Source organism: Cydia fagiglandana, chromosome 19 (genome assembly GCF_963556715.1).
Source record: "Cydia fagiglandana chromosome 19, ilCydFagi1.1, whole genome shotgun sequence".
Lineage (NCBI taxonomy): Eukaryota > Metazoa > Arthropoda > Insecta > Lepidoptera > Tortricidae > Cydia > Cydia fagiglandana.
Genome location: NC_085950.1, coordinates 5404189 through 5416951, shown reverse-complemented (window position 1 = coordinate 5416951; position 12763 = coordinate 5404189).

Here is a 12763-nt window from a genome sequence, read left to right as displayed (position 1 = left end):
ACCCTAAATGCAATGGAATGCGCCAATGTGTATTATAAAGGGGCCCACTGATTAACAGTCCACCGGACGGTATCGGCCTGTCAGTTAGAACAAAATTTTGACAGTTCCGAACAACTGACAGGCCGATACCGTCCGGCGGACTGTTAATCAGTGGGCCCCTTAATAGTAGCCATAGCCACGAGTCGAATGCTCCATCTAGTAGCAGTAATCTGTTCTGCGCAAACGCATATGAGTCAACGACTCCCCACTTGAGACAGTCTGTTCACTCTGTTTATCTCGGTAGGGTCATGACATGCAGATATCGGCGATGAAATGTGTAGGCATTGATAATGTCGTGATGTGTTTATATCGTAAAATAGTCCTACTTGGCTCTAACATTATATTATTTATAATAGTAGAACCGATGGCCATTGGGGCGGAAAGGTTCTCGAGTGGCCACCACGTACCGGAAGGCGCAGCGTGGGTAGACCCCCCACAAGGTGGACTGACGACCTGGTGAAGGTCGCGGGAGTCCGCTGGATGCGGGTGGCGCAAGACCGGTCATTGTGGCACGCTTTGGGGGGAGGCCTATGTCCAGCAGTGGACGTCCTCTGGCTGATATGATGATGACGTATGATGAAGAAAATTGTGAATAGATTATTCCACGAAAAAATTTCATGTAAAGTGTTGCCAAGACGAGACCATATGGCTCCCACTGTCAAAAAGTAATCAGGTCTCGTGTAGAGCCAAACTTGAAACTACACGCCCTAACACTATACTACAACTCTACACCTTAGTCAAAATGTGTGGCTTGGCCGTTTCGTGACTTCTTCGTCGTTACACTCTTGGCAGAGTGGTCGTGGTCGTCATATCAGGGCCGGTGGCAAGCTTCACAACCCGTCGGCATTCTTCCCGTATACTGTAGCCCTTCTTGTACATTCATGGAGTGGTTCATTGAATGCACTTTTGACTAGGTCTGACCAACGCATTGGTGACCTAACGCCAACGCGCCTTGTGCCTTCGACTTTTCCCTGCACTACAAGTCGTTTTACAGATGTATCGTCTCGACGTGTTATATGTCCAAAGAAAATGTGATTACGACCCTGGACGATGGGAGAAAGACGCTGTTTAATACTGTTTCGTGATTACAAGATTGTATTACAGAAAAGTAACGAACAGTGAATACATTTTTCACCTTACGCTCATGTGACGGTAGCGAGGTTTTTTTTTTTTATTATGAATGGGCTTACTCATGGCCACAGACTAGCCGAGGCGTAGACGTGGCCTACGATGGAGCGAGCTCGCCCAGAAGGTGCCTGTTCACTCTTGATTTCTTGATTTGATTTGATTTGATTGTCGTTTAATTTTTTGTTATTTTTTTCCTAAATGACTGAACTGTGGACCATGGCAATAATAACTCTTTGTCTTGAACCGACCAAGAGCTTCGAGAGTCAATATCCGGTATATCTTGTATTCATGGGAACACAGGGTGCGCAAGAGCATGTTATTTCAGCTCGTTTCCGTCCCCTCGCACACTCAGGACCCTACTGCCAATTGCCAACGTACTGAACTTAATTTTAGATATACCTACATTTTAAGCTTTATTATAATCGCATAAGATGCATTAGGCTAGGTTCACATGGCGTATTTTTTCCCGTATACCGTATACGGGATTTTATCGAATACCGTAGTGACAGCCAAATTTGTAAGGAAACGTTCAAAGTCGTTCACACTGAGTCTATGCGGGAAAGCCGTCTAGCCATCTGGACGATTTTGATCGTCTCTAAACAAATTTTGCTGTTACTACGGTATTCGATAAAATCCCGTATACGGTATAGGGGAAAAAATTACGCCGTGTGAACCTAGCCTTATGAATTATGATTTTTTACGTCGTTCGTCAGTAAAATATGGTTAAAGGAGTGTTTAAAAGTGTTAATTGTTTAAATATTAAGTATGTTAGCCTAGCCAGAGATTTACGATGTTAACGAGATTGAGATAAATATTTAGGTGGAAATAGAGAGGTTTATTCGGGTAGGTATTTTAACTTTTAGTTATTAACGCTTGGAAATAAGATTTATATAACATAATAAAAACACAAAACTTATAAATAAAAAAATTTACCTAAGTCGTAGTCGTTCGGTAGGGTGCCCAGAAGGCTGGCCGCATTGCCCCGCTGGATGGCAATGCTGATTTGTTGGGCAAAATATTCGCCAGCCCTCTGGTCACCAGAAGCCTCTATGAGGCGCTTTGACAGCTCCAAACCAAAAGCAGCAAATACTACTACCTATAGTTCGTTTTTTTAGCATTAGAAATAAGGTAAACAATCTTGATGTGTCTTTTAATTGAAAAACACATTTTAAAAATAAGTTACGGCAAATATGTAACAATTATGAATATAATACGATCATTTATATTCTTCTACTTTCATAAGTAATAGTTTTTGATTTTTAAAATGCGTTTTTCAATTAAAAGGTAAGTCAAGATCGCTTACCTTCTTGCAAGTTCTTTCTAATGCTAAAAAAACGAACTATAGTGTGGCATATTTGCGGCGTTTAAGGCTTTCGTTATTAATAATTAAGATTCGACCGTAAGACACAATTCGACCGTAATTGCTGAAACCCGCTGCCAATTTAGCCTAATTAAGACCTTATTCTCATTGCTATAAAGCTTGGAACCATCTATATATATAAATGCAAGTGTCCTGACTGACTGATTCATCAACGCAGAGCCGAAACTACAAAAGCCAGAAAGTTGAAATTTGCACACCAGATTGCATTTATAAAGTGTACAAGAGATAAGAAGCGATTTTGAGAAATTCAACCCCTAAGGGGGTTAAAAAGGGGATGAAAGTTTGTATGGGGTTAAAGTTTTCTTTTAAGCTAGGAATTTGAAATTTCGTGAAAAGATATATTATTAAAATACAAGAAAAGTAATTTCAGCGTTTATGAAAATTCATCCCCTAAGGTGGTGAAAAAGGGGTTGAAAGTTTGTATGGATATCAAAAAAAATTTCGAGTGGTGGACTTGAATCTTTGTATTTAGGGATATTATTAGAAGACAGAAAAAGTAATTTCAGCGTTTTGTAAAATTCATCCCCTAACAGGGTTAAAAAGGGGTTGAAAATTTTAATCCATTACAAATGCTTTGAAACTTCTTAGAAAGGCATAATAGCCGATTACAAAAAAAAGTGAATGAAACGTTTTTGGAAATTCAACCCCTAGGGGGGTTAAAAAGGGGATGAAAGTTCGTCTTCGGGTGCAAATTTTATTTTTAACTAGGAACTTGAAATTTTGTAAAAATGTATCAAATTCAAATACAATAAAACTAATTTCAGCGTTTTAGAAAATTCATCCCCCAAGGTGGTGAAAAAGGGGTTGAAAGTTTGTATGGATATCAAAAATTTTTTCGAGCGCGGGACTTGAATCTTTGTATTTGGGGATATTATTAGAAAACAATAAAAGTAATTTCAGCGTTTTGTAAAATTCATCCCCTAACAGGGTTAAAAAGGGGATGAAAATTTGTATGGTGTTTAAGTTTTCTTTTAAGCTAGGAATTTGAAACTTCGTAAAAAGATATATTATTAAAATACAAGAAAAATAATTTCAGCGTTTATGAAAATTCATCCCCTAAGGTGGTGAAAAAGGAGTTGAAAGTTTGTATGGATATCAAAAAAATTTTTGAGTGGTGGACTTGAATCTTTGTATTTAGGGATATTATTAGAAGACAGGAAAAGTAATTTCAGCGTTTTGTAAAATTCATCCCCTAACAGGGTTAAAATGGGATTCAAAGTTTGAATCCATTACAAATGCTTTGAAACTTCTTAGAAAGACATAATAGCCGATTAGAAAAAAAAGTAATTGCAACGTTTTTGGAAATTCAACCCCTAAGGGGGTTAAAAGGGGATGAAAGTTCGTCTTGGGGTGTAAATTTAATTTTAAGCTAGGAACTTGAAATTCTTGCAAAAAAAATGTATTAAATTAAAAAACATGAAAACTAATTCAAGCATTTTTGAAAATCATCCCCCAAGCTGGTGAGAAAGGGGTTGAAAGTTTGTATGGAGATCAGATATTTTGTGAGAGCGGAACTTGAATCTTTGTATAAGGGCATAGGTACCTATTATGAGAATACAAGAAAAGTAATTTCAGCAACCAACATCAAAATCCACTTGACTTAAAACTTCATACAACTTGCTAAAAAAGAAAAGTACTTAATTTCAACATTGCTTGGATATGAAAATTATAGGTAGTAGGTACTAAAGATGTAAAATGTTGAAGATAAGATTCCACGCGGACGAAGTCGCGGGCAACAGCTAGTACATGAATATGTGCGCCGGTATGCATGAAAGATAATCCACGAGTTAGGTAAACATCTGGCCGTCCGTGCTATTACAATCGGTTGCCGAGAACGGGTGTCAGTCGCCATCAGATAGGGTAATTGCGTCAGTTTACCGTCCAGTGTCAGTTTCCGTCCACTTCACTAGATTAAGGCTGGCAATAAGTCCAAACTTCTGATGGTACAAACACACAGACAGACGCGGTGGGGGACTTTGTTTTAAAAGTGACGTGGTAATATTGGCCATTGAGGCCACGACACGTCGTCTGCCGCTGTCGTCTGCGGTCGGATTCATATCCAACTTCTATTTACATTTATAGCATCTTAGAAACGGGGCCGTCTTAAACTATGCTAAGGCCCTTGGGCACATAAGGCCCACTTGCACCATCCCACTAACCCGGGGTTAAGACGTTAAACCGTTAACCTAGTGTCAAATTGTAGTGGTAACCATGGCAACTCCAGGTTTAACCGGTTAACCCCGGGTTAGTGGAATGGTGCAAAAGGCCTAAGAATTTGAGGCCCTTTTGGAAAGAAAAGAAAGCGAATTAGAGTTATTATGGGTAATCAAATATACTGTTACTGTCTGCCCTTCGTGGCCCCCTGAGGATGGGGCCTGTAGCCGCCGTGCAGGTCAGGATCTCGACGACTCAAATAAAAAGCTTCGATTTGAAGTAAACTATTATAATTTCAATAGGTACTGGTTTTACAAGGGTTCCTCGAAACGGTTATATGTAAAAGTGGTGTGGTGATTGTATGGAGGCTGATGAAAGAGTGATTTGCATAATTTGAATGTCCGAAAATAGTGGTTAAGATTTGGGTGCCTCTAATTGGCCGCGATACATAATATGTGGAGCGCTCCTATTGGTGCTTTAGAAAAAGCTTCCAAATACTAGCCGAGCCCGACGGCTGCGTTTAGTTACTGTATTATACAAATAAAGGTTGCGTTCGCAACAGGGCCCCTGGGCACGGGCCCCGTGTGCCCTTATGGTAAAGACGGTACTGAGTAGAAATCATCCGGCCTTTAAGGGTCGGCTGCACCAAACTGTTCGTATCGTTAAAGAGTTCGCTAAATTTTTATGTATGGAAAGTTTCATAGTAAAGCGCCGGCTGACGTTGATCAGTCCGTCAAATGTGGTTGGTGCAACTGGTCCTAACTGGTCTCCCTAGACCTTGACTCGCCGCGCTTGTTCAATGACATGTATCTCAGGTCGGGTCCGAGCGACCTCAAGATAACCGCGTCCGGCGACTGCCCCCACAATAGGGGGAGGGAGAGCCGGTCTTTAACTGGTCAAAACCCTGATTTAGTGTACAGGTAGGCTGTGTATTAACTTTTTAACCGACTTCCAAATCCCAAAGGAGGAGGTTATCAATTCGGTTGTATGTTTATTTTTTTTATTTTTTATGTTTGTTACTCCATATCTCCGTCATTATTGGACCGATTTTGAAAATTCTTTTTTTGATTGTATGTATGCAGATTGGTCCCGTTTTCGTCAAAATCCAGTTCTGATGATGGGATCCATGAGGAATCGAGGGAACTCCTCAAATCTTAAAGGCATACATATAGTGATTTTTGTGTTTTTATCGACAAATCAAGCATATACATTCAAAAACGTCACATTTGATGAAGTGGAACTGCTGATGATGATCAGAACGGAACTCTTCAACGACGCATAGTTCACCTTTGGCGATTTGTCCTCTTCGTTATGTTTGTTAAGCAAGTTAAGTTTTTAAGCTACATTTTTGTCAAGCCCGAGTTCTGATGATGGGATCCATAAGGAATCGAGGGAACTCCTCAAATTTTAAAGGCATGCGTCTAGAGATTTTTGTATTTTCATCAGAAAATCAAGCATTTTCATTAAAAACTGTCGCATTTGATGAAGTGGAACTGCTGATGATGATCAGAACGGAACTCTTCAACGACGCATAGTTCACGTTTGGCGATTTGTTCTCTTCTTTATGTTTGTTAAGCACGTTTAGTTTTAAGCCACATTTCTGTCAAGCTCGAGTTCTGATGATGGGATCCATAAGGAATCAAGGGAACTCCTCAAATCTTAAAGGCATACGTATATAATTTTCTGTATTTTGATCATACAATCAAGCATTTACATTAGAAACTGTCGCATTTGATGAAGTGGAACTGCTGATGATGATCAGAACAGAACTCTTCAACGACGCATAGTACACGTTTGGTGATATCGAATTTCGATTTTGACTTGATCTGGGACCCGGACTCGTACCCGGATCCGGTTCGGACCCGGACCTAGACTGGGACTCGGATTCGGACCCGGACTCGGACCCGGACTCGGACCCGGACTCGGACCCGGACTCGGACCCGGACCGGGACTCGGACCCGGACTCGGACTCAGAGACCCGGACCTTGATCCGGAAAACCACTATGATACCTAAACTAAATAAACCCCTATGGATTACCTACCATAAAATGTAGGTATAAAATATCATGATGCCAAACCCCTCCCGCTCAAGCCCCCGTGCACCGTTAAGTGGGTTAAGTTTGAACTGCGATCCTCACAGAACCGGACAAAAGTGGGTTAGGTTTGGTTAGAACTGCGAGCCTTACAGAAACGAAATGCTACTAGAAAAGTGGGTTCGATTAGGTTCGAACTGCGATCCTCACAGAACCGAACTGCTATCAGAGAAGTGGGTTAGGTTAGGCTAGAACTACGACCCTTACGGAAACGAAATGCTACTAGAAAGTACTGGTTTTACCTCTTTTTCTATATAGTGCACCATCTACCATAATCTTTCATCGGGCCCCATAGAAGTCGGTTTTTTTTTCTTAAAAATTATTATTAAGCTGTTTAACTATAGTCTGGCAAACCCAATATGTCAGTAAACATAAGAACAAAAAAAACAATACTGATCAATTTCTTGTGACGGTGTTCGTGAGATGGTCTTGCCGGAAGATCAGCGCTGACTTTTGCGTGAACATTATGCTGAGGCAAGACTGTATTTATTTATTTTATGTTCAAATTTATTTGTTGTTTTATACTTGTGTATGTTATAGTTTATCAGGAATAAATGCAATGATTTCTGATCTGATTAAATTATGTTATGGCATATCATAATAGGTATCAATAATCGAAACTGTAGGATTTATATAAAAAACAACGAAATCTCATTAAGTTTGTGCTGGTTATAATTGGCCTGATGACAAATTTTGAAATCCCTTTTATTATTGTCGGGACTCTTGTACTGGTTCCGAAAAACACAATATTTCAGCTATACTCATAAGATTTAACATAAATAATTGAATTTTTTAATAGCTAGTTTAAACCTCGCGAAAACGCCTCGCAAGCCATTTGTGACGTCATTAATTAGTTGGTGGAAGGGTGATAGACATTGTTTACATACTTACAGTTACGAATTTTCCCTTGAATCCGAATGATATTGTGAATTCAGCACCATATATTATGATTAGGAATGATAAATACATTACAAACATTAATCACAATAACTCATTTTATACAAAAACTCTCACACGGTTGCAATTTAAGATGAATTATTTAGATACGTGCAAATTCTGAGTGAAAGTCACCAAGCGCCGGTTTTACTTTTTAATTTTTAATTTTTTCTAGTTACGACAGACAACATGGCAATGATAGTTCCTTTCAGCCAAATAATTAAAAAAGTTTTTTGGTGAAATATCATATTATTTAGCATTTCATTTATTTAATAACAAATAAATATTTACTTTACATCGTGTAATAATATTTTCTGGACGTAATAAATGTTTAGTGGAAAAATAACATTTTTTTTTGAACCTCCAAACTCTTTGGTGAGGATGTATGGATTACGGTCAATGAGGTTGTCTATGCTGCTCTAAGGAATACGTCATGGATTGATGACGTCACTTCTTAGGTCGCTTCTGATTGGCGTTTCAGTCAAAATGGCTGATTGGAGAATTTTGCACTTTTATTTTATTGAATATATTAATAATCCTAATGTTTATTCTGAGATTGGGCCATTTTTTAGAACCATATTAACATATATGTTTCTTTGAAACTATTATTTCCATGATTCTTTGTTACTGTCATCAGGCCAATTGTTTAAAGACGTTAATGTTACTTACTTGTGTAAAAACACAGTGAGCGATAAAAGCTTGTATGAAAGCTTGTATCTAGAAATCAACTAAACTCTTGCTGAATTTAACTTTTATTAAAAAGCATTACAGCTTAGTGGCCGGGTTTACCTTATATGTTATAGTATAAATAATGCATACAGATCTGTTGTTTCAATTCCGTTCGCATTCAACGAACCTATTAGGGCATGATTGGCTCCGGGTATAAGAGGGGACACGTATGCGGCGTCATGCCCGCACATAGACTAGTTTCTACAGACTCCGCTCATAATCAGTTTGCTAAGACCGTGTGGTTACCACAGCTTGGCAAAAAAGAGTAGAAATTAAAAAGTAACAACACTGTAGTGTCGTCCCTTTCAAACCAATTTATATAAGAAACGGGATGCCACCGCGACTACAGGCACATAAAAAAATATAAAACCCTAACCGGTGGTCAGGGCCGCAGAGTGAGGAACCGACGTACTTACTATATTAATATGGTTTGGTAGGAGCAGTCGTGTTTGAATGAAACTAACGGACGACGTTTTTCATGACGAAAGGAAGATATATTTTAGTTAGAACTGCAAATGTGTGACGAGTGTCACGACCACGAGTTGTCTTGTATGCTTCGTCTAGTACGCAAGTGATCTATGTGCCCGCATAAACTCCTGCGCAGATGGTTATTGTTTATGTGAGTTTGTTAGTCAAATAAACAGTAAGGTTATATGGTTTAGTAAAAGTAGTACTAGTGTTTGTTTCTTACTTTACTGCCCTAAGTATATAATATACTATTGATACCTAGATACAAATAAAAATGCCTAGACAAATATTGTGATTAGATTTAAATTTTGTAAACAGACTGGACAAATATAGACGCTAATGTACAAGTATTCCTATTATGTAATGCAATAATCATATACATTCAGGCAACATCCTGAAAAAAATCCGCATGTGTCTGACCTTACTGATAAGCAAGGACACAATGTAGGATGCATCTAATCTATTGGAACCAATAGCGCATTAAATTAAATTAAATATCATTTAACAGTTTTGAATGATTCACGGTTAGTTTCACTAGCTAGACTCATAACTGGAGATCGAAAACAATACAAAAGGTAATTACGGTTCATCCCGGTCGATACGTAAGTAGTAAATAAATATCATTTATTTTCAGGCAACTAAATAGCAGATACATAGTACGTACCTTACAAACTATTACTGAATCGCAATTAAAAAGGGATTGAGATAGCTGTCAATCCATATTGATTTTGACGTAAGTGTATGGAAATCTGTTATTTCTAATCCCTTTCTGATCGCGGCATGATAATAACATACATACAATAATAACATCTTAAAAGCTAAATATGAATCATTCTAGCGACAGAGTTTTATGTTGCGTCGGCTGTTCTGGTGTAGGATTCGGAAGATACCCACGGAACCGCCCCACCCCGGCTAACGTTTTATCCTTCTCTGCTCTTCACTTGCGAGTATAGTGCGTAGCTTTCAAACAGAGCCCGACGGCTAATCCTATTGTCTATTGTTAAGTAAAACCGCACGTGCTACTTACCTGCAAAAAAGGGTCATACTCATTCTATTTGGCACCTGAGCGCGGGCTAGTCCAACGCTCAAAAAACCAGTGTAGGTGCGCTCTCCGATAACGCGCCTTTGTTACGCATCTCGATGACACATTTTAGACTGGTTCTGTAGTGTTCGACTCGCCGGCACTCAGAAACTGAATTACGCAGGTTTTTATGCAGGTGGTGGTGGCACGTGGCACGAGCGGTTTTACTTAACAATAGACAATAGGATTAGTTCGGGCTCAGTTACGAAACTACGAACTATACCTACCCCCAGCAGTCTTCAAGGAACCCCGCCGGGTGTATCTGCGGCCACTATTGGTAGGTAAGTCAGAAGCAGGAGTTGCTAAGCGGGCGAGGTGTTCTAAATTACCTTGACGTGCTCTTACTCTTAACAATAAAGTCGCGTCTAGATTATTTTGAACACCTCGCCCGCTTAATAACTATTGCTGCTGACTGTACAAATGGGGCTGGAGCATCAACCATATCATCCTTACAAGATACACAGGGCATGTACACGATTTTGTGATACTGTCAGAAGAAGCAGTCGTGGACCAGGGAAGGGCAAAATTCTATGGGAATATGTTAAGTTGAGCTATCTAAAATTGTCTTATAACATTTAAATTTATATCCGAGAAATTAAGACAAAGACTTTTTCTGGGATTAATTATATTCTGGCTGTAAATTAAAATCAATACCGAAAAAACACGTTACAAACGTTTCAAACGTACCCTTGACCTTTCTGCATACTTTTGTAGTATTTTCAGAACGTCAGTTGTTTTTAGTCGGAGGTGACCTCGCGGCCTCTCTGTATTATCGCTGGCAATATGGAGATGAAATCTTTGTTTATGTATTCATTTGCAATATTATTATTATTACATAATACCTGAAAAAATTCCATTCACACCAAGGACGATAATTTCTTTTATCGTCCTTGATTCACACCATTCAATAAAATATTTCGGTAAATCTGCTTTTTTCATTAGCAACTCGTCTGCGTGGAACGATGACGTGATGATGATCGATAAGAACTATTTAAAAAATCGGGCAAGTGCGAGTCAGACTCGCGCACGAAGGGTTCCGTACCATAATGCAAAAAAAAGCAAAAAAAAATACTGTCACCCAAAACCAAGTACTGACCCCGCCCGACGTTGCTTAACTTCGGTCAAAAATCACGTTTGTTGTATGGCAGCCCCACTTAAATCTTTATTTTATTCTGTTTTTAACCGACTTCCATTTCATAGAAGGAGGAGGTTCTGTATTCGGTTGTGGCTATTTTTTTTTTCTATGTACGTTCACCGATTACTCCGACATCCGTAGTCCGATTTGAGTAATTCTTTTTTTGTTTGAAAGGAGCTACCTCCGAGTTGGTCCCATTTTAATTTGGTTCTGTTCTGATGATGGGATCCATGAGGAATTGAGGGAACTCCTCAATTTTTAAAGGCACATGCATGGTGATTTGGGTGTTTTCTTAAGCTACTCGAGCATTTTCTCCCGAAAACCACCACTTTGATGAAGTAGACCTGATGATGATGATTGTTTTGATTATAATGATGATGATTTTTTAAATGTAGTATGTTCAGCGATTACTCCGGCACCTGTGATCCGATTTGAGTAATTCTTTTTTTGTTTGGAAGGAGTTACCTCCACGGTGTTTCCGTATTATTTTTGGTTCTGGTCTGATGATGGAATCTATGAGGAATTGAGGGAACTCCTCAATTTTTAAAGGCACATGCATGGTGATTTGGGTGTTTTCTTAAGCAACTCGAGCATTTTCTCCCGAAAACCACCACTTTGATGAAGTAGACTTGATGATGATGATTGTTTTGATGATAATGATGATGATTTTTTAAATGTAGTATGTTCAGCAATTACTCCGGCACCTGTGATCCGATTTGAGTAATTCTTTTTTTGTTTGGAAGGAGTTACCTCCAAGGTGTTTCCGTATTATTTTTGGTTCTGGTCTGATGATGGAATCCATGAGGAATTGAGGGAACTCCTCAGTTTTTAAAGGCACGTGTAAAGTGATTTCGGTGTTTTCTAAAGTAACTCGAGCATTTGCTTGCGAAAACCGCCAATTTGATGTAGTGCAAGTGTAGCAAAGTGTAGCCTTACCACGAGTTTGACATTGACATATTCGCTAAGTTAGCGACGCTAACGTCTTCGTAACTTACTATTTATGCATCTCGCTCGCACTAATATGCCAGTACGAGCGAGATGCAAAGAAAGTAAGTTACACACACGCTAGCGAATAAATCAATGTCAAACTCTTGGTAAGCTGGTAAGGCTACTGATCGGGGGTTAGGGTTAGGAGGCGAAGCGAAGTTAAGGGAATGGCGGTTGAAGGGCTGCTGGTTCAGTGTCGAGGGGTTCATGGATCAGGGGTTGATGCGCTGGGAGGTAGAGTGATCGGGGAGTTGAGGGATTGGGTCAGCGGCGGGGCGGAGGATGGATTTAGTGTAGTGACAGGAATTATAATTTCCCAGACGGACTCGAAAAAATTCCTGATTAAGTACATATTTATTAAAGTAGGTACACGAATTTAGTGTTAATCATGATGTTGTTTTTCATTCATGCGTCGCGCACTTAACAATGCGTTAAAAACTAAAAATGGAAAAATAAAAACTTTTTACAAAAAAAAGAAAACCGACTTCAAAAAGGATGAAATAAAATATTATCCTTTTTAAGTCTATGCGTTACCAACTGATATGTTTGAAGTCGGTGCCAAGCCAAGTAGTAACAATACCCGTCAAAAATAATCAGCTTTAAACCCCATTAGAACTGTACTAATGAGTATT